Raw genomic sequence first — 23,195 nt, 5'->3', positions numbered from 1 at the left:
GGAGCGATATTGAAACGGCGAGATATTTAATTCGAGAATATTATTCCACGATGTCTGACGCCCTTTAATCTTCGGGAGAGAGAGAGAGAGAGAGAGAGAGAGAGAGAGAGAGAGAGAGAGGAAATTTAGATTATAATTCTGATGATAGATCTTTATTCAAATGTAAAACGCTACGTCCGTATTTTATGTTGAAGTTTGAATTATTGTGATGCAAAACATTTAAAGCATTGATGAAGCATAAATATAATGAATTAACGTACAACAAATGTAAGTACGAATAAACAAATCCATAAATAACCCACATCAACACGTATATATATAAATGAATAAATTAATAAACACAATTAATAAAAATTAATTTTTGTATAAATAAGTATAACTATAATGTGTATATATGCAGACAAGAGCAAATAAAGAAACGCCGACTATATAATTGTAATGTAATGAATATTTTTCTTATAACTATATGGAGATTAATAACGTCCCGCGCAACAAATCTTTCCATCGAAATTGATAAAAAAAGAGATATAATAAAAAGTGGAAAACGTATCGTCGATTCCGGTTATAACGGAGGATGAGGCAATGAATGGGTGAATGAGCGCAATATAGGAAAGCCCGGAAACGGCTTTAACGAGGTTCGGGAGGGCGGCGCGACAAGGACACGTAAAGGGTGCGAGGCACCGTGCGCAAAAACTTGCTATGTGTATACGCGTATAACAGTACGAAACTGTTCGTGTAATAGCTACCGAGCGTTGCCGAGTAAAATCATGGGAACGGCGAAATACCGGGAAGAGTATGCGGCGGGATTGGCAAAACCCCGTTTGATGCAGTTCCCAACGAAACTCCGATGAGGCAAACTGTCCCAGCGAAAACGCGAGTGTGCCCGTGGCTATCCTAATTAGCGCGATCGCCGCCGGCATTTAATTAACCTTCCGCAGTTCACAAAATTTCTTATAGCAGCGCAACGCGTGATTTCTCTTTCTCGACTTTATTATAATAAAATTTGTCTCGATAGGAAATTTCTTTATTTATTTACAACGTGTTAGTATCAAGTAAGTATATAACCGGCTTATAATCGTTCACGTGGATTTATAATAAATCTCTAAGATTATTCACTATTCATCATTTAACGATTATGTTTTACATGACGGAAGAATCCGATCGAATCTCATTAATTATACGCATTAATGTGCGCACGAATGCGCATGATTTATTAGCTGATTATCATGAGAAAACGATGTTTATAACCGGTAAATCTTAATATTGTATTCATCTAATAATAGTTATTTACGGAAAACCCGTTATGAATTCAAGATGATCATTATTAGTAATTTAATTAGACTTAATTTCGATTTGATTAGTGTGACTTTTACTGCATCTATGCGGATAATAATTATTATGTTGAATAACACATAGTGCATGATTTTTACGATGCTTCCTCTGCTATTGAGGTGGAAATAACCGAGTAAAACAAAATGTTCTTCTTACATGCAACAATATAAAACGGCACGGGGCTATTTTTAATAAATTCGATGCTCCAGTTATTTCGTAACAAGTTGCCCAATTGTGAAACTTTACATTTTTCGCAAGAATTATCTCGGTAATGAGATTCTCGAAATTTTTATCTTTGTGCGATTGAACAATCGGAATATGTAATTCACGTGCGATATTTCGACGATAAATTTAGATTTAAATAGAATTTGTATTTAAAATACAAAATTTAGATCTTGTATTTTTTTATTCTATTGCGTTGTTGCAGAAACTACAGGTATAATATTATCGAATAGTGAAATAATTATATTAGGTGCTCTTGAGGTAATTGCCTTTCCTCTTAACAGTACATTTCCTGATGAACTCGGAGTCGATTTCTTTTTAACGAAAATTCTACCTTCTCTTTCATTTATAGTTCTCTTTCGCAATCTGTTATTTTTACTACACAGTAGCTTATTTATAAATTTGAAGTAAAACATGTTCCCATTGAAACATTAATTAATTATCAAGATATTTAATACAAGAAAATATTTGAAAACGTAAATCATTGTTGTTAAATAAAAATTCATTCTCAACTCGCTAATAAATGAAAGCTCATAGAAGAAGTGTGTGCGAGCTGAGTTATCAAAAACGGAATATTTAAATATCTAGACTTTTAACATTTCTTTGCATTCAAAAATAACATAAACATGTAGAACATAACTCGTGCATCTAATGAATAAATATAACGTATGTATAATTAAAAAAAAAAAAATTACGTACGTAAATATATACATATATAATTTTCTTTCTGTCAAAGATAATTTTTTTAAATATTATTAAGATTATTAATGTTTTTTTAATGTAATCACATATTATATAAATCGACCCCAAGCTATCGCCTACTTAGAACTTGATTCGTGATTCACTCGTTATTGAGATCTCAACATCTCGAGATTCGCAATTCGTGGCATCGCGTAAATGAGTCACGGTCGGTCTCGCTCCGCGCGTACTTAGCACGAGACACTTACACGTGTCTCTTGATTTCTCTATCCTTTGCATTTTATCTTGATATCCAAGATATCGCGGCACGATTATATAACGTCATAATATCATCTTGCACAAGTTTGAACTTTGAACTTTTGAACTCAGAAGTTTATAAGCAAGCGAGGAAATCTGTGAAGTATAAAATTGTTTTATTAAATTTACATTAATAAGAAATGTTTAATGGCCACTTAAATAGCGTTCCGCATTTTTTCATATTTTCCAATGCAGAGGTATTTAAATATCTTGCTCCTTCTCCTTTTCAAGACGACTGCTTGGCAACCTTGTTTCCGCACTGATAATATTACACCTGTAAATCTTGTGCAGCGCGACTTTTCAGGCACTACGTACGTTCCGACGCGCGTTGCTCTGTGCTCTATGCGCACGAAAAAACGTATTAAGCCGGTAATGAGTGGCTGCAAGTTTTTGTTTTAATTAGGTTGCTACCTCGCTTCCGGTATCCCGGTGCGCGAGCTCTCGCGAAACCGAGATTTCTTTATCAAGCCTCTCTCTCTCTCTCTCTCTCTCTCTCTCTCTTTTTCTCTCTCTCTTGCAGCGCCCTAAAAAATGCATCACGCGCGTACACCGTGCACATTGTACACGAGAATAAAGATGCGCAAGGCGCACGCCGGGTGATGCATATGCACGGGCGCGTTTTGCAAAGAGAAAGAGAAAAAAAGAGCGTGTGGGAAAGAGAAAGAGAGAGAGAGAGAGAATAGTTGATTAGCCTTTTTTCTGACACGCGTCCTGGAAATGTTGCCTTTATTAACCAAGATGAAGAGGAAACTCCGACACTATACGGTTCTTCCTTTGTCACAACAGACAAATTTAGTTTTTCACTATGCTGAATCCTTTAGATTCGTTATTTATTTATTTATTTATTTTATTTTGTTTTTCGTACTTTTACTTACTTTCGGGATAGATTTACGTCAAGAATTAATTCATAGCGTCCCGGAGTAGCTCGTGCATTATTTGAAGAAATTACAGATAGAGCAAGAGAAAACCTTGTTTCGGACTTTCGGCAACGTGAGCTCGAATTTACTGAGGGACACTACTGTCGCAGAATGCTGCTGTTCCTAGGGTCCCACAGGTCACTCCGCAAGTAGGTAGGGTATGGATTGCACCGTGTGTGTGTGTGCTTAAGGAAACTTCTCGTTTCCCTCTTTTGCCCTCCCTCGCTCCTCGGATAAACAAACTTATCTGTCTGATCTGCTCGAGAGTGAAAGAACGTTTTCTCCATCGGCGTTCCCTTTACACGACCGAAAGACACTGGTATCGATCGATTCGGTAAATGCAGGACAAATGCGGATTTATGCGGACGCATATCACGGGATCGGCGTTCGCTTAATGCATTCGCGCATCATAAACATTTTCCTTTCGGCTATGCACGGCGACCCGCCTGTCGCGTAAATAAAGTCTGACAAGGGCGTTAGTCGTAGTCGGAGGACATCGAATATTCCCTCATATTCATGAGCTATAAAACTACACCTGGTCTGAACTATAAAAGTTGTAAATTGCGATCTATACGAATAAGACTGCGATCGGTAGACTTTTTTTTATTATCGGTAGGCACATGCTGAGATATATTTTCATATTGTACATATAGTAACCTAAAATTATAAATCTTAGTACAGATTATCTAAAGTAAATCTAAAGTTTATTTGTTTCTTTATTTCACGCTTGAATCTTTTGAATTAAACTGCAATTTTGAATTAATAGAATTAATTTTAATCGTTCTTGAAAATTTTTGCATTATTGTCGTCTATAGTAACTGTTTTCATAAAAAGTCTGTATTTAATGGTCATATCCTGTGTGTTGACCGTCTTGAGATAGATAAAATGGTATAAACGAACGAAGTCGCGGACGTCACCTTTATATTTTCATCCATCATAAAACAGTAGATACTTTTCCGATTCGATTTCGTAGTTCAAGTCCCCGACAGAGATAAAATGTAAAAACATTGCACTATTTTATCAGTGACTGGATCAGTTATCTTATTCGTTTTCCATATTTTCTATATATAAATTATTAGTGTGTTATTTTAAATTTTTTCATTTATCAAGGAGAATCAATAAATTTTCAATATTTTAATGTTGACTTTATATCGCGAAATATCAATGTTATATATCTCGAACTTTTAACAAATTTCAACTGCAAATATTTTTCATAGTTATTTATCTCAGTTATTGATCGATATATATGTAAAGTATCTTCGTCTCAATTCACACATCTCTATTTTATAATTTATAAAATTTCTCCTTTCTCCTTCTGTCTCTGGTATCTGCAAATGAAGAAAAAAAACATTCTATGTCCCGTTCTACCTATTACTGTTCCATAAATTTTCAAGTTTTTCCTTTTAGAACGTAATGAGCAGCGATGTATTTGGGTCGGAGAATTTTATAAAAAAAAATTGTGAGAGGGACATTATCAGAGGGATTAGCGGAATTAATAAAAAACTATACACTCGGCGTAATGACCCGCATTTACGCAATATGCCCTGTATTAAAAAAAATTACCCAAAATAATCGGTGGAAACGCAAATTGCGAGGATCGTTTGAAGGTATATCGCGCGTTCGTTATTAATAATTTAGCAGCGCATCGCTATGCATTACTCGTGGGACTCGCTGGCTAATATCCGGCAGGCTGAAACCAGGCTCTGCAGCGATATCGCGGAATCAGCGCACGAATTTTCGGTCATCGCTTTATCCCCCGTGTATCTCGTCGCGCGGGCCGCGCGTGCCCCTTTCCGAATAATCGTGCTTCCTCTTTGTCCCGTTTCGCCGCTCGTGAGTTCCGCCGCGCCGCTCCGGACCCGTGTCCCGTTCCGTCCCGTCCCCGGTTCGGCTTCGGAAGAGCTTGCGCCAGTTAGCACGCAGAGAGCCGCGCGCCGCGGTACGGAACACTCTGGGACAGGTTCCCAACGCGGTAACGCGCCGCCGGCCGCAGTACCGTCGTACGGTTTGCGCAAGAACCATCCCGCTCGTTCCTCATCGGCATGACACTCGGCTCACCTGTCGTCGCACTGTCGTCGTAAAGTCGTCCGAATTCTTCCCTCGACTCGCGATCGATCTCGCGTCCTCGCGCGGCCTCGCGCCCTCGACCTCCCCCACGGTCTTCCATCTTTCGCTTCTCGATCAAGATCCCGCGCTAAGTCGTCGGGGACTCGCGTGAATAGTGAATGATTGACAGACCCATTGATCACTGGTGAACGATGTGATCGCGCGTGGTCCCGATGGTGCACGGCTCGGCGACGATCGAGGAAGTCGATCGAAACGTGCCCCTCGATGATCCTTCAAAGAATGGACACAAACGCGACGACGCTCGATAGGGACAAGAGCGCGAAGAGTTTCAACGTTGGTTTCATTTCTCGCGATATCGTCCCCAAAACGTAGACGCCTGTTAAAACGCGGCTCGGTGATTGAGAATCGATACGCGCGCTGCGGCAAAATTATGTGACGATCGTGCTCGTGCTTCTTCACAGCCCCCTTGGAATTTCGCGAGAATCCCTTGAAAAGGACGAGTCACTTCTTACGCGAAGGAACTTGAAGAGCCTGAACATTCAGGTTGTTTTCGTGTTAATTATACGAGCTTCCGCGCATTAATTATCCGAGAATGTCAATGCGCGAGCGGATTTGCTTTTAATCGTTTATTTTTAGTTCGTTTAGTTCTGTTAATTTTGTTTTTCCTCCGTGTTTGCTGTTTTATCATAGGTTCAAATTAATAGCGCAAAATTTAAAGACACTTAAACGAACGTGGATGAGATTGGATTTGCCTCCTTAGATGTTTTGAATTTAATTTTTATCCGCGATCGCATGTATTTTCGCGTCAATTATTGATCGATTCATTATCTCGTCAACCGATATACCAGGTTTATTTTCGCGTTAATTGTTCGACCTTTCAAATTGTTAAACGATATTTATTATTGAGTTTACTCTGTCATTAATTATTCAAATATCCTATTAATTGGCACGCATATATAAGCAATTTTATTATCTAATTATTTCTATAAATATTATATCAGTTATGGGTTTTATTTTTGAATTGTTGAATTTTTAGAGATTTTAATAATCGCCAAGAGACAACGACCGCAACTTTAGGATTCGGAAAGACCGAGAGATACGGACTGAGCTGTAGCTGACAATACATACTTGAGAGTACGGAGAGTACGGTTCAGCGATCATATAACTTCACTTCGTCGAATGTGCTTCCGCGAAGACAATCTCGTAAGTGCGAGGGACACGGTGGGACTCAAATGTGATTTACTTTTCGTTGCAAAAGTAAAAATATCGACGGAAGGAACTATGTCGCGACGCGTCGCCTGGTGCTTCATTTGATACAAAATATCAATAGCGACGGCAACGATATAACCAAACAACTCGAAAAACAACGTTAAATAACGGCAGCGTTAATCAACACGTTCGAGCGACATCTGTGCGTATAAATAATAAACAATAAACTGTGATATAAAGCTGAGATAGGGGTGGTCCCATGAATTAACCGCCGCCATCAGCGGTTAAATTAACTGTGGACAAGGGTTTGATCCTCCTGGCGTATATGTTTGTGTGCCTGTGTGCATGTGCGGTTCACTTTGTACACGATGGAACGTTTGCAATGAGATCGGACGAGCCAACGAGGTTAAGCATCGCTAATTATCTTAGAGCCGCCGTATAATTGCCGCTAATTAATCAGTGTGACTCTTCACGCTCCTCGTCTCTGTCGGATTCGAGCTGCGAGTTCCTTTCACGCTTCCCGTCGTCGCGAGGTGAGTCGAGCAAATATTCTTCGGCGACAGCCTAGTAGCTGTTTGTACACACTTTCCACTTATCTGTACATAAGGACATCTCTAATCGCGTAAGATACTCGACAAACACATTCAATGTCGTTTTCGCCTAGCTTGCGAACTAATAAACCGCTCTCGCGAAGATGGAGGGTCTTTATTGTTGATTGTAATCGAGGGTATGACAGCACCGTGTAATCCGATTTTCATAATTCGGAACCGATCGCCTCTCGACGGAGATTCGAAATAACGATAACGTAAAAAATTGCCAAAGTCCGGAATGCGACGTGCGTAAATTTTTATATTAACTATGGACGTGTGTCTTGTCTATATTACACTCTAGTGGATGTGGAGTTTTAGAGATTCCTATACTTTTTAGATATGAAAAAAGAAATAAAATTAATTGCTTTTCACTTTTGTATACATACTTTGTTATTGTATTTTTTCGCATTTTTCAGTGTATTAACTGTTCATGGAATCAAGTTTTATAAATATATAATTTTTTAAAATTATATATTTTATTTTTTTAAATTTATTGTTTAAAAATAGCTTTTAAAAAAAAGAATAATTGATCAACAATTTCAAAATTACAAAATAAATGGCAGGAATCCCAATGATATCACGCGCGTCCTCAGTCCAGAATTAAATCCGCACAATACCGATACTTCCACGTAATCGGTCTTGAGAATCTTCCTTTTCTTGGTTTTTTGACTTTGCATGCTTGCAAGAATTGCAGTGTTCTCTGGGTTAGCTGCGACACTAACGCGCATCTGCCGCCGCATATCTCGCGACTCGACCTCGTCGATTCTTTATATCCGCATTTACGTTTACGAGCGTGGAAGGCACGAAGATAAGTTAGAGTCATTGCGGCAAGTTTCCGCGGTGGGCGCGCTCGCGCGAAATTTACCGTTGCATTGTACGTCTCTTATCGGCCGTAACAGTCTCGGACTCTGGCCTGTCTCTGGTCAATGAAGCGCGGATTCCGAGAAACTTTGCCTTTCAAGCAATTTCTCGTTTGCGATTTATTCACCACGCGTATAAAGCGCAAACTCATACCCGCTTTACATTTAGCAAAAAGCAAAGAGAGAAAGAGAGAGAGTTCACGTTTTATTAAAATAATAATATAATAAAATATTAATAATGGTTAGCGCGAGCGATGTTAATAATAAATTAGAATATATTTTTATTCTTTATTATCTTTCTATCTTTCACGTCCATGTTATCAGAATAAACTACAAAGCAGCTTTTTTAAAACTCTCACGATTATACTTACAAAGAGATAAAAGCTTTGAAAATATATTTAATTATAAATTACTTAAAAAGATATTACATATACGTATTAACGAGAGAGGATTAAGTCGCGCTCTTGTGATGATCTCTTTCACGTAGGTATTCACCTTTTTCATCATGTTTTCCATTGGAGACATCGGGATGGAAACATCATTGATCGTAATGCACAAATTTTTGCTTCACTCATTTCAATATTACGAATATACCTGAAATATTTTAAAATATTTTTTCATATATATTTCACCGTTTTCATCTTTCACGAAGCTCCGAGGAATAATATTTTCAAGAATCTCCGGAAAGCCTTTGAAATCCTCAAAATACCGCGCGACTCGGAAAAGCAGAAACACATTTTCATCCCGCGATCCGGCATAAAAACTGCCGATTCAGCAGCTGGTGTTTTATTTGCCCGTTGTTCTCAGGAAAATGCGATATCGTCGCGGTGGAAAAGTTTAAACCGGGCAAAATGCAATTTGTTTACCTATACGCGTTAGAATAGAGGGAAATATTTCTGGTTTAGTAGCCGCGTTTATCTGCCACTCTCCCCTGTTTGCATACTCCGTTTGCATAAAGATCGAGTGTTGGAATTAATAAATCCATTACGCGCAACTGCATGTCACAAGCACCTCTTGATTCTAATACGTGTAATATTCTTTTTCTGACTGTAAATAGGAAATTTAATTACGTAAACGTTATTCACGAATTAAGAGAGTAGTGACAATAATTTTATATAATTTATATCTACGGCATATTATATATTTAATTAATTAAATTAATTAATTTTTATATTTTGCTTGCGGTGTTGCATTGAAGTAATTTTATCATGCTCTATTATTATTATTCTTATGCAATATTTGAAAAATAGGTTAATAATAATAAAAAAAATCAGTTTACTCATAAAAAGATATCTCAATATGTAATTTTGTGTGTGTGTGAGATTTTCTTACTATATAATATATAATAAAAGACTAGAACTAATTCATTTAATTATATAAGTATGGTTATGTAAATTACTAGAATATCTTATTAAATATCTGGAATTTTAATAAACCAGCTATTCTCTCGCTCCATAAAGCGATTAATATATGAAAATGCGGTAGGTCGTGTCGCCAAAATGTGATAAATTAATGTTTGCTAAGCATTCGTTGCTAGAAAATGACGTCAATTTATATCAAGAAATTTTGCGAGCTCATGCAAAATTTTCAATTACATTCGCGTAAGCACCGTTATCCCGATTGTTATTTCGTTGTCATGCATAAACGTATTCGCGCGTTGGCGGTTTTTACATACGCAGAATATTTCACGTGAGTTATTACGTGTATTTATTCGGTAAAGCTAGCTGGGTAACCTGATACAAAGTAATATTTATTTTGCAATGCGCTTTTCAACAATTTTTTTGTATTTTGTGTATGTAAATCCACCATACATGAGAAAGATCTAAACACAGGAGAAGCGCGTACGTTATAATTACTGGATTATAATGAAATAAATGAGATGCTGCAATTCTAAAATGTGAGGAATTCAGAGACATTCCAAAAATTAGTAATTATATCGTCTATTTTATGTCGGGACGCCACTAATTTCCGATCGTCCCGCCGCCGCTCCATCTCGGTGCGGACGTCGCGATTGCGTTCGGCGGTCTCCGGTCGGTTGCCGCGATAAGTCCTTCGCGTGGACTTATTTGAACGCGATTTTGTAAAAGATTAAAATATGGCACACCGTGCCTTTCCTCGCCCGGCGGATGTTCGGCCGGGTGATGGCATCCGGCTGATGTTCGCCGGGAACAATGCGGTTTTGGGGCGCATCGTTATAAAAGTATTAATTAATTATTCAGATGTAATTGTTATTGTTAAAAAATGTTTATCAACGACTGAAGTATATTTGTTTAAGTATTACAGATAAATGATGACATTTTAACGCATTGCACTTAATAATTAAGTATAACACACACACACACACACACACATTTGTTGTATAACTTGTTCTATAAAAACTCTCCAAGCGAAATTTTTTCGGCCATTTCATACATGTATATCTAACGAGCTAGTATAAGATATGCAAGTTCGAGAATTTGAGTTAAATTTCTCAATTAACTGGATATTAAAAAAAATACATATATAAAACTCACTTCGCGGAGAGTGGTCAATTACTTTTTCGCAAACTGAGAGTTATTCCACGAGTAGTTTATCACCGAAAGCATCTTGCATTTTGCCGGTGCAAACTACACTTCGCCCCGCTTTCCTCGTCGTGATATTGCACGGTTCGCGGAGCCTCGTTTTGCCGTATGATATCCGGAGTTTATTTTTGTGCCCTTTCATTCTGCCAAAATGAGGCACGCCGCGGAAATTAAACTCGAGAATAATGAGTTAATTTGAGCTCGCGATTAGTTAACTCCCCACTCCTACCCGATGTGGACGTCCGACTAGTTTCGCGCGCAAAATTGCATCGAATTTTTCAACTGCAGTAAACGCCTGTAGCAGAAACGTAATGGCACGATATAATGAGAAAGATTATAATTATTCTTCTTTTCGAACTCCCTTTCAACTATACTAATCTCGTTACAAATGATCTATTCTCTCTTGTTGAAACGTCTTATTGTGGGCACAGAAATTAAAATTTCTTATGTTTATAAATCTTTTTAGATTTATATAAATTCCGCGAAAAATCAGGTGACGAGTACGAAATTATTATTAGCGTGAAAAAGGAAAAATGATTAAAACAGTTTTCTTTTAATTTAGATCTGGATTATATGTAATAATTCATATAAGAAAAGGTACGATACATATTGAATTTAAATATAGATTGCATCGTTGTACGAGTCAAGTAGCTTGATATTATTCAATGCGGAAATAATCGAGCTTCTGATTACATCGACGTTTTGCAAGAATCTTAGGAAGCTAATGCTAAGGCAACGAGGTATCTTCCACGTCGCCAAACTGAACCCAAGTCCTACATGCGTAGAATATTTTGGCGCTACCTTCATTATTCTACGCCTGCTTACGTCAGTTACAAGTATGCGGAATCTTTGTTGAGGAAGCCGCGTGATTCATGAAACTTGTCGACAAAGTACATTCCAAAAATTCCGCTTTATGAAATTTTGTTTCGTGCGGACTTCCTTTCGTGCTCGTTGCGATCAGGAGTTAGAGAGGGGTTGAGGAGAAGCAACCGCACTGTTACGGTGCACGCAAGGAGTTAATTAGGTCCTGAAGTAATCCTTTGTTCCATTTTAGTTAATGGAACTACGGCTGTAACGGAGCCTGATAAACAAAGGTGTGCATTATATTAACGCGAAACTAATCGCGAAATATCGTGCCTTCGCCGAGACGAAATCGGCATTGTCGACCGTGTTATTGTTATCATAATTGTTATTATTATTATATGTACCGGCCTAAAATGTAATTCTCGTGATAATTCATTAACGAATGAATTATCGACAACAATTAAAATTGTGTTTACAATTTTGTTTACAATAGGATGCATTGTATTGAAAATATTTTAGAAAAAATGTATTTAGTCATATATTATTATATTAAAAAATATTTTAGGAACAGATTCTTTGATGACTTTTCCGTGACAAATGTGTTTATATAGTCATTATCTTTCTTGTAATCTTGGTAATTTCCAATACTAAATATCTTGAAATATCCTAAATCAGAATTTTAACAGATTTTGAACAAAACTAAATTTGAAATTATTCAAGAAACAAAATTTTGCAACAAAACACTTCGCGATCAATAATTTACAAGAACGTTTGTTTTTATTATGAAATATCTATAATTAGAACAAATTGTGTAAAGAAAAGATTATTTCTACTTCTTATCAAATTTAAAAAAATGTTCTGATAAACCAAAAAAGATTCTAATGAGATCAAACGCATCGTAGAGACTTATAAATCTCTCAGGCTTTTTTTTTAAAGATTGTTAAGCGCTTGCAGAACTTAAAAATCTAAAAATCTAATAAAGTTGAAGAATTAGTTTCAAACTATTGGGAGTGGAGAAACACGAAAGATTAATTAAGAGAAATGCGAGGGATTATTAAAGGAACATAGGGCGATAAAGCCCTGCCATCAAACAAAGCTCTCAACGATCTTTACTTTTGAATAAAATTTTATACAAAAAGGCCACTTCAGAAATAGAAAATATCTCTCGAAAAATAGTTATAAAAATATTTATGATAATGTGTGAGATAAACGTATTTTTGCATATTTCATATCGAATTGCGGATGAGCATGAACGAAAGAAGCTGCGTAATTCTCGGTAAAGCTATAATATTTGTTATAAAAAATCGCAGCTCTCTCATTGAAAAATACGATAAATCTGGCAATTGTCGGTGTTAACTTTATGTCTTAATACATGGTTTCCAATTTGTGAAGGTGTTCTACGATTTTGTCGAATACTGCATATAACCTACTGCAAAATTATATAATCGCTCATTGAAAATTCTACAAAGAACGATTTAAAAAAGGATTTAATATCGCATTTACAACTCCGTTGTTAGCTTGGCCTTCGAGAAAATGATCCTCTTGTTACGTATGAGGTGCAGATTATTGCGGATCTTGTATCACACTTGTAACGTTCAACGCGGTACTTCCGCGGTACGCGGTACTCGTAAAAAACCGGGAAACGATTTTTTGCCTAGCTCGCGGTAGCTATCTATACTCGTTAATCACCCTCTTCCTCGCGAGTCAAACAATTCGCGGAACGGGGAACGCCGATAATTAAAGCCGTGGTAGATAAATGTTAAGAGACCGTAAGAGCACTCACAATCCTTGAAATGTGGCTCTTCAGTTGGCCGTGTACACGCGCCTTTAATTAAAGCTATCCGCTTCGTTTCGTAGAACCGATAAATAATTGTTTGCGAAAGTAGTCGACGGCCGTGTTACACTTACTTGTGTTGCGTTCCTTTTCATTTGCGCTTGTTCCATTACTCCTAATTCATCCGTGGGCAACATCGAATTCGTCGGCGACGGCGGCGGATATATCACAAGAAGGTGGGACAGATGGGTCACGGAGCTGGAAGGGGAGAAAATGAAAGAACTAATTCTACTTTTAATTTCTTGAGATTTCAACTCCGCCGAGAGGCGGCTGCGGAATCGATAGCACACTGCCATTTTTGCTTCGTATCGGATTGGCCGTAATTAAAAGAGATTCCTGGCTTCACCCCCGATGTTTTTCTGAAATAAAATCGCAGCTGGCCCCGTATACCGGGCACATTTGTCCGTCTAACTTGTTCTTACGTACAGGCGGCTCCGCAAGAAGTGTGCTTTCCCATTTATAATGGATTTAAACTTGGCAAATACTTTCTGATTTATGCTCATTTTAATCTTTACGCGCAAGAGCTTACAGTTTAATTGAAATTTAATACAAACTTTCCGAAAAATTTTTATCTGAGCTTAATCTCTATGAGAAATTTATGAAAATTAAATTTCGAGAGCGAATCATCTACAAAAAATGAGCTTTATATCGAATTTAGTAATAAATAAATAATTGTAAATAGATTTTACAATGTGTAAAAATATGTAAAAATAATTGTGTTTGTAACGAAATAATATAAATAAGAACGCAATTATGTTTTCGTAGAAGAAATTTTTCTTCGAAACGTATTTAAATAAAATATTCCTCTTACACGACGAGCTATCGAATGATACGCCAACAGAATGACGAATTGCAGTTAATCAAAGAATTCGATACGCGTAGGAAGTCTGCTGCTATATATAGGTTTGACTTTACAATATCGCGCGAGCATGTCCAATGAACAAATAAACACGGTGTAAAGCGATACTCTAGCCTCTCTTGGATTCTTCTCGGAGATTTAAGACTACACTGTGCAATACGTCCGCGGAGCGTTCTCACTCTCTCGTATTTTCCTAAAGTTAAAATACGAGAAATACTAGTGTACTAGTATTTCTAACGTGTACTAGTTGCGCAAGTAATCTCGAGATTTGCATGAATTTCTACGCTTTCGTGGCGTCGACACGTGTTACGGATATGCGACAAGAGCGCGAGGGATATTACATCCGCGCGAAATGCAATGGGAATAGTTTCGCAGCAGTTTGCGCAAGCGAATTGTTCTTACGCTTATCTTTCCGCGGCTTCATCGCTGAGAAATCGCGTCACGTGACATTACGCTCATACATTAATTTTATAAACTATACTATACGTATGATGGATACGATAACATATGTTTTACGCAATCTCCTTCCTATAATTTTTCCGACATAAATTTAATTTCCTGGGAGGACCTCAGCCTCGTCGCAATTTGGAAGACGACGTACGTTTCTCAGAGCAACACTTTTCCTCCATCACGGTTTATTCCTCTAAATTAGCCAATTTCGCAAATCTGCAACGCATAGCATCGTTGCTAGCTCGTAGCTTTCAGTGCTTCATACCTCGACGCTTGAGTTAAGTTTCCCGGAGAGTCGACCGTTCATACATCCAAATGAACAAACAGACACAAATCCAAATCAATATATCGTCCCTGCCTTTCGTTCGCGCTACAACTCGCCGCGCGCCGCTATGCGCTTCACTACACGTGTTTTCCTGTTTGCATCTACGTCCGTGCGAAGTGCTGTCTGAGACTTAATTAGAAGCATTAATATGGATAAACCGAAAACCCTTCCGCCATCGAAATCCCTCTCCTGTGCCATCCTGAAGGATTTGCATGTTGGCCGTCTGCCGACGAACGAAGACACCTTCCCTTCTCCTTCTGCTTCCCCCTCGTTGGATTTCCACCTGCTTTTCTTCCTTTTCGACAAGGCCCGGATTTAGTTTAAAATCCCGTAGATTAAACTGCCGAGATCCTGGCTCTTCGGATGTCCATATTGCGCCTGACGACGAAGGAGTTACGGGGACATGTTACGGTGTTATCGCGCAATGTTACGACGGCGCGAAATGATCTGTCTCTTAAATGTAATTTTGTAGGGTGAACTCGGGTAAGATGGCCAACTCATCTTCATTCGATGTTTCATGGCGAGTTAGATTGAAAGAACATACGTTGGCCATCTTTCCTCTATGACCATCTTACCCGAGTTTACCCTATAGGGAAAAGTGTGTACGCGAGCGTCGAAGGCAGTGACTTTATAAATTTCAAGAATTCAAAAGATTCGAATTATTTTCTGCCGATTTGTACAGAAACAGTGAATCACGAAGTACAACGTTTCCTTATCGCGATCCATTTTCAATTTGTCCGATTCCGAAAAAGCGACGTAACATGTCACAGGTTAAATGGAAATCCGGGATGTGCGCCAACGCGATACTATCGTAAAACGCGTCTCAAACGGGCGGATCAATCCGTCGAAACGACGAGGCGCTAGGCGTGCAACGTCTAATTGATCTACCGGGGAACCGGGTTGTCGCCGCGAGCGCATCTGCGCCGCGTACGCACGGCCAATTAACCGAGTCAGAACGCGAGGCGGTCGTAAATACGCGCAAATAGACCGACGCGATTGTATACACACACACGTCAAACGCAAAATTGTCACGATTGTCACGATCTAGTCGCTATCGGCGTTAGGGCGATCCGCCACGTCGATGCAGGATCGATGTCCTGCGAGAGAGCGACGAAACGCGCTTATCGGTGGGCCACCGCACTATCGTAATAATCGCCAGCGATATATCGTCCCCGCGGATATAACTACGGCAATATCTTCCGAGATTTATGATGTGCGGGTCGTTTATGACTTGGGACTGATGGGAGCCCGGAGATAATTCGTAGCTGAGCAGAGAATGAACACTGGAGGCGCAATGAGACAATATATCGCGCGGTGTTTGTGTATATTATCGAGCCATCTTTCTCGGTCAATTTGATATCTCCATGACAGTCGACCGTACAACAATTCCTTAATTGGGCGTATAAACAGCTTTCTAGAGATCATCGTTACAGACACGAGATACAGCAAAATCTTTTTTCTTTTTTAAATTTCAATTTAATAGAATATTTAGCCTTTAAGAGAATATTTCGTCAAGCTTTAGTTTACTAAATTGTTAAATAATCGCGTGTCATGGTTGTTTCAATGACTCTGAAGAGTTTTAAGCCTAAAAATCATAGAACGTCACTAAAAAAGTTTATCACTGAAGAAGAACGTTTAATCTTACTGATGTATAGTTATTCTGATTTATTTTGGAAGATAAAAGTTCATGTCCCTGTACAACAAGCGATTACAGACAATGTTATGGATCTGGAATATAATATCCTTTCTATCGATTCTATTCCGATCCTATTCGCGCGCAGCTCTCGAAAACATTGCAGCATTCTTGACCCAACTGATGATACGAAAAGAAAATGGAGGAAGGAAAGGGAGAAACCCGATGAGACTATCACCTAAAATCACTCTCGATGTAGCCAATGATCCGTCGTTCCGTCCAGCGCAACGATAACGACGAATCGAGAATATAGAGATAACAACAATCCGACGGGACTTCACAGATCCGCTTAATGATTGGCTGCACTTATCTGACCTGATTTCTCAAGCCGAGAGCACTCAAGCCAATTGTATTCTTCGATAGCGGGAGACGGCGCTTGAGCACTACTGCAATCGTGGCAATCAATCTGATTACTTCTTTTCCGTCGCGCCGACGTAATCGCAACGGATTCCGCAATTCTATAAGATGCTGCTTATATGAATTGCCCCTGCGTGAATAAATTGCTAATCGCGTCCGCTCCCGCACGCACGTATGATATCTAAATTATATTCCTATTATATCTTTTTTCGAGTATTTCTTAAATAAATCGGTAACATAATGTACAGACGTGATGAACATTTACAGTTAATTCAATATTAGATTTGCATCGCAGCATGTTTAGTATTTTATGTAACATTGAGGTCAATATACACTTATCGATCGATGACAATCGCATGCAATAAAGATTACATTTCCGACTCAATATCCGATTCATATTCTTTATTTCCAGTTAAACAGACAGCGCCACTATTATTAAATAAAGTTTTTCAAGAAGCGCATCGCTTTATCTGAAGTAATCTAATACTCCAGAACCAGAAATCGACGATTTAATTCTCATGAAAATTATGTTTAACGTGTACGTGACCTGAATTATCGATTATCTGGCGAAACTCAAGAAATATCTTTTTCATTAACCGTAAATATTAAGATCTTTCTATATTTAAGTAGATTACGATAAATATTCCTGATACCAACGTATTGAGCTAGTCTACAGCGCACCGACGACGAGACAGTTAACAAACTTTCGACAACTTGCGGTCGTTGAGACTTTCGCCGAGACTTTCCATGAAAACCATGAAAGCAAACACGGCGAAATAAGTCGTATCGTATCGGAGGATGGCGCATTGTGTTTCTGAAGTAAATCGGGGGATCTGGGGAGGAGGATCCCCGACAGCCGCCACAATCGTGGCAATCAATCGCGTTCCCTTTTCGCCACCTCTTTGTGCAATCAGAGCGTGCTTCATGCCCGATCGGCTTCCTCGGATACCCGGTTCTTCCGCCAACGCATGTCTCGCAGTTCTCTCGCGGCACTGCCGGCGAAGAACCCGGGGTCGAGATTTCCCGGTCTAGCTTGGCTGGCTGGACCAACGTCGCGGCCGACCGACGCGACGTGCCGAAACTCCGAATCGGTGGTCCTTCGAGCCGGAGGATCCGTCGCGATCGCCCGAAGGAGACAGAAAGAGGGAAGGGAGAGGGGGTGGAAAGTTTCATTCCGAGAGGAGACGGTCATCCGATGAAAACTAATATGTTCCTGGCTTTCACGAGGTGGCAAGTTACGACAAGATTTTGCTTGTCATAGAGAAGAATCGAGATGCTTCCATCTAGAAGCATTTGCATGGGTTGGTTCATCTTCGAGAGAAAAGTTTCCGAACTTTTCGACCCTCTCTTATGCTATAACGCCCCAGAAACCTCCACACCTCGTCGGTCTCTTTGATAAAAATTTGACGTAGACTCTGCATTACGGATCCGTGATATTTTTCGGTTAATTGCGAACAGATTTTATCTCGAGGGACTTTTCATTCGACACTTAATCAGCAATATATATAAAAGTTCTAAAATTATAAAATAATAAAAAAATAATAAAATTATAAAATTATAAAATAACGAAAAAGAAGAGAGATAAAAGGTTTTTGCTAAGAAAGATCAACTCCAAATTGAATAATCGAAGAATTTCAAGATAACAAATAATCGCTGCAGCTTATCTACCTGACGCAGCCTCTGCATTCACTTCTCCATTGTGTTCTAACGCTTCTTCTCGGTTTGTGTTTACGTAGTCGGATAACCGCAAACGCCGACGTTAATTTACCAAATTCAGACTAGACAATGGGCAGCTCGTTTAGGATCATGCGGGAAGAACAATAGCACTTAGTCGACGATGAGGCTGGAAGCAGCTTGTCTGTTATAACCCTCCAGTTATACTGCGTGCATTATACACGTATATATAAGCTTTGGAACATGAGTACCCGTGCCCTCGTAAAATAATTATGTACACATTATTATCCGTCATATATTATTTGTTAATTAAATGCAATTATAAATACGTCTTATAAGAGATAGAAGATCCCTCAAAGAAGATTTTAATGTTGTCGGAAATATATTACAGTTTATTTTATCCGCCTATTGCTCTTCTCATTTGCACTCTTTTCCTGCATAGATATAATTTCGACTCAATTATTTTCTTTTGCTTTTGAGACTTACGTAATTTATACTGACTAGTTTTGAGTTACGTACAAAGAATATTTAAATAAGATAAATTAAACTCAAATATAATTTGAAAAAGTAATAAGATTTAATTTTACATTTTACTAATATCAGCATCATTTTGGAAAATATGCATTATTATTTTCTAATACCTATACGAAAACATTTTTCTCATAAGAAGTCGCAATCGTTCAATAGGGACACACTTTATTTGCGTGTATGTGTAGCGAGTGTTCAAATAGGGTAAAAGAGAGATACCAGTAATCTTGACTTCTATCACGTTTTTTAAACGTTTAACTTTCCCGATGTTCCGCGACATTAAAACTCGTGTTATCTCTTGCGTGAAAATCACCGCGCGACACCCCCTTTCCAGACTGCTTTTTATTATTCGTCCCCCATCATACGGGGGGTTGTGTACTGATAAGTTTGTATAAATGCGACACTTTGAATATGTCGCGAGCCGCGAGACTCCATTGTAATCTCATTGTCGGTTGCCGCGTTGCATTCAAAACTCTGGGCATTCTCGTTCGTCGCTTGCGCTGAAATGCACTTTTGATAAGAGTTCAAAGCTCATCCCATCTCACCGCTCCATTTTCGTGAAAGACGTCGCCGATCCAAAGAAGTCCCGGTTCGCTCGTGCGGGCTGAATGGAAAGCCGACTGGGTGGTTATCATTCGCGGCGATTGCGGGATTCTTCGAAGTATATATGTTCGATTTTTCAAAGTGTCGCGATTCTCCTACGCACTACTCGCATCTCGTCTGCGAGTTACACGTGTCGTAATCTGATAATTAAAAACATTGTGTTTAATCAAACATTGTTAGTATGAAGAGGAGAGAACGGAAAGAAAAAAGGATTTTTATTTCAAGATTCGTCGAAAGATTTGTTGAAGAGGAAACCTCTCTTACATTTGAATAAATTTTCTAGACTTTTCTTGCGTTTCCCGGAATCTCTGTGTACGTAATAAAAAAGCCACAGAGATATTGATTTGTAGAACAGAATTTGCGAAATCAAGGTACCGTGGAATTAAGAATTCCTGAAACATAGTATCCACGATGTTCCCAGGATTTATGAAAGCAAAGACTACAGGAAGCAAGGATCCGTGGAATGAAGGAACTGCAAAACCAAAGATTTATTAGTACCGCCTGTGTATTTTTACGCAGGTACACTTTTCTCATTTTGCGCGAATGTGATTTACTCGACGATTTGCGAGAAGTCATTAACCGTGCAACAAATGGCGAATCGCTTACGCAGAACGAAATAAAAAGGAAGCAAGTGGGCTCCGGCGTTAGAAGAATATGCGTTCTACCCCAGAAACTTTACAAACAGTGCGCGAAATTTAATTATTGCCGATCAAATTCCTGAGGGGAACAATTAATTCCGCAATCAGCGGCGCGGCGCGGCGCTTCTATTTACGGCAGCTGCGTGATTTCCCTCTTAAGGGGCCGTAATTAGAATTGTTCGTGTTCGTGGCAACAGTTTATTCTTGCCACCGTCTCACGCAGTATGCGTAAAAATAGAAGCAGTTATATTATAACAAAAATAAATTGTACAAGTTTGATAATTTTTTTTTTTTTTTTTTTTCAGAGAAAGCTAACAATAAATTATTTCAAAGAGAACATTTTTTTGCAATGGGTTACACACGTCTTTTACGATCTTATTTATTTTCATTATTTTCAATAGACGCAAGAAAAAATGAAACAAAAGACTTGATAAACACGTGCTTTATCAGTGAAAAAAGAGTTAATGTAAACGTACGTGCTAAATCGTATTTTCCCTGATCTACAGCCTGCGATCTAATCTTCACTTACAGCCTACTTCCTTATTTCCGGCTTCTCCGTCGCTCCGCTGAAACGACGGAGATGTTATTAAAATTTTCTCACTATCGATGGAATTTCAATAACGACTGTCAAAGCAGCTGTCGCCGGATGCATTAATTTCGTGACGACGGGAAAGTTGCGCGTTCCGGGTTTGCAGTAATCCGTGAACGGTCGCGAAAAATCACGTCGTCGTCTCCGAAATGAAGCTGGAACGTGCCGTAGTTCCTTCCAAGACGCGGCTTTTCTAAACGCTGTCGCAACTGGGAGATAGCAAACCAGCGAATATACCAGAGGTAAAACTTGACAAGGCACGATTGAGCGTTATTACAACAAGCTTGTTATCATACAGATAATACTAGCGAACGTGGTTCGCAATACCTTACCATTTTACGTAACAGGTATTTGTATGTATTTTTACAGGTATCTCTCTCCTTTAATGATATAACATTTTATAGAGAAGATGTGCGAAAATAATAATAATAATCGTTACGCAAGAAGCAAATAATTTCGCTCAAGTATGGTTGTGTTATTTGCGAGTTAAAGAATAATGCAAAGTGCGGTAGGGACCGAAGGTAGACAAAGGGTGTAGCTTGTCGAGCGACGGCACGGTGTGAATACAAATTATCATTTCAATGCAAATACTAGGCCGATATTATTATAATGAGCTTTCGAACGACGTCGGGCACCTTGCTCGCGCTCGAAAACTCGCCGAGCAAATAATAATGGAAATAAAGCACGCTCCGAGCAGTAATAACTTCCAGTCTCCGGGAGATACCCGAGAACAGAGTGCGCGTTAGGCGGCCAGCGCCGTCGGGAAAAATGGAAAATCCTGTTGGATTTAAAGTGAAATAATGGCCGTACTCTCACGCGCTGCGAGAACGCTTCGACGCGGCCGTCTCTGACTTTTCGTGCTGTTTTAAAAAAGGGAGAGGCATCGGGATAGAAGGTATCCTTTTAATGCCACGACGATTACGACATGCGCGCGCGGGCGGATACTTTTAATTAAAAAAGGGACATAGGGAAGAATTGAGTTTACCAGCGCGCAGTTGAGAAAGCAATTTCCGGATAAGCCGCCGCTCGTCGACTTACGCCGCGACAGCTTACGTGACGCAGCCCCTAATTGCGCGTTAATTAGGACAAATTAAAAACAACGCGCCAGAGCAAAAAACTGGTCGCGGGAAACGAAGTTGGTGAATCTCGCGCTGCCTCTATGCCACCGCGTATACCGTCTCTTTTTTTGACCATTCTCATGACGTCAGGTATCGATCGCGCAGAATTCTTGCGTACCCCGGAACGGTTTTATTTAATTACGAAAGAATGTAACCGCGCCGCAACGGCATGCAAATGCAACGGATAGTTTCACCCTTCATTCGTAGAATTATGAAACATCCGAAACTCTCCATTTGTCACATCGAATTTTCCATAGAGAATTACACTACAATTTTCTGTGTTATGCGCAAACTTCTAAATTCGCCTTTGTCACGGATTCCCTTTAGTCGCGAATTTTTAGCGAGAATGGCGGAAAAACAAACTCGATTCCATGGGTGCCTACCATCGTTTTCAACATGCTTGCAACTTTTTTTGTTGCAAGCATGTTCGTTTGCAACATGTCATATACCAAAACAATGAAGATTCAAGTTAAATAAAAAGAAAACAGTTAACTTCGTTGAGTTCTGTTCGGGTAAACTGTACGGTATTAAAATCGAGAACTTTTATAATGTATGATAAAAACTGATAAATAAATCTTAAGTAAATGAAAAAAAATCTCCCTCAAGCTACATAAAATAGAGCAGAAATAAAACCTCCGTGCAGTGTACAGCAAAAATGGCTAACTCGTGTACACTGCGATAGTGCAGCGTATAATATTGTCCCTTTGTGTCCATCCAAGCAACCCTTGGGCGTTACTGCCGTTTTGCGAATAAATCAGAATCTACAGTCTAGCTGGATTTGTGACAAACCAGCGATTGTTCCTCTGGTGTACCTATCATATAGTATTCTTACTCTTGAAAGTACATATTATTTATTCTTTACAATTATGTAGTAAGACACGCATATTTTTCTGTTAACTTTACTTTAAACGAAAGGTAAAATCAACTATTATAGTAAGAATATTGCGTATATTAAAAGTTTATGACTTT

At 38.9% G+C, this 23,195-nt stretch overlaps 1 protein-coding gene across 4 annotated transcripts in view; it reads left to right on the top strand.

Annotated features, from left to right (window-relative positions):
* The window catches only part of LOC139810329 (cysteine-rich secretory protein 1), a 50,567-nt gene that overhangs the window by 567 nt on the left and 26,805 nt on the right, over positions 1–23,195 (top strand). The window contains exons 1-2 of one of the 4 annotated variants that reach the window (XM_071773765.1): positions 5,410–5,867; positions 6,571–7,276. The exons of 1 other annotated variant lie outside the window; for it this stretch is intronic. The gene's annotated coding sequence lies outside the window, so the exon portion shown is untranslated. Of the gene's footprint in view, positions 1–5,409; positions 6,078–6,570; positions 7,277–23,195 lie in introns of those variants that run through there. 2 more of the 4 variants (XM_071773763.1, XM_071773764.1) reach the window with 2 other exon arrangements.

The sequence above is a fragment of the Temnothorax longispinosus genome, chromosome 3, assembly GCF_030848805.1.
Source record: "Temnothorax longispinosus isolate EJ_2023e chromosome 3, Tlon_JGU_v1, whole genome shotgun sequence".
NCBI classification, from domain to species: domain Eukaryota; kingdom Metazoa; phylum Arthropoda; class Insecta; order Hymenoptera; family Formicidae; genus Temnothorax; species Temnothorax longispinosus.
This window is presented reverse-complemented; position numbering and strand designations above follow the sequence as displayed.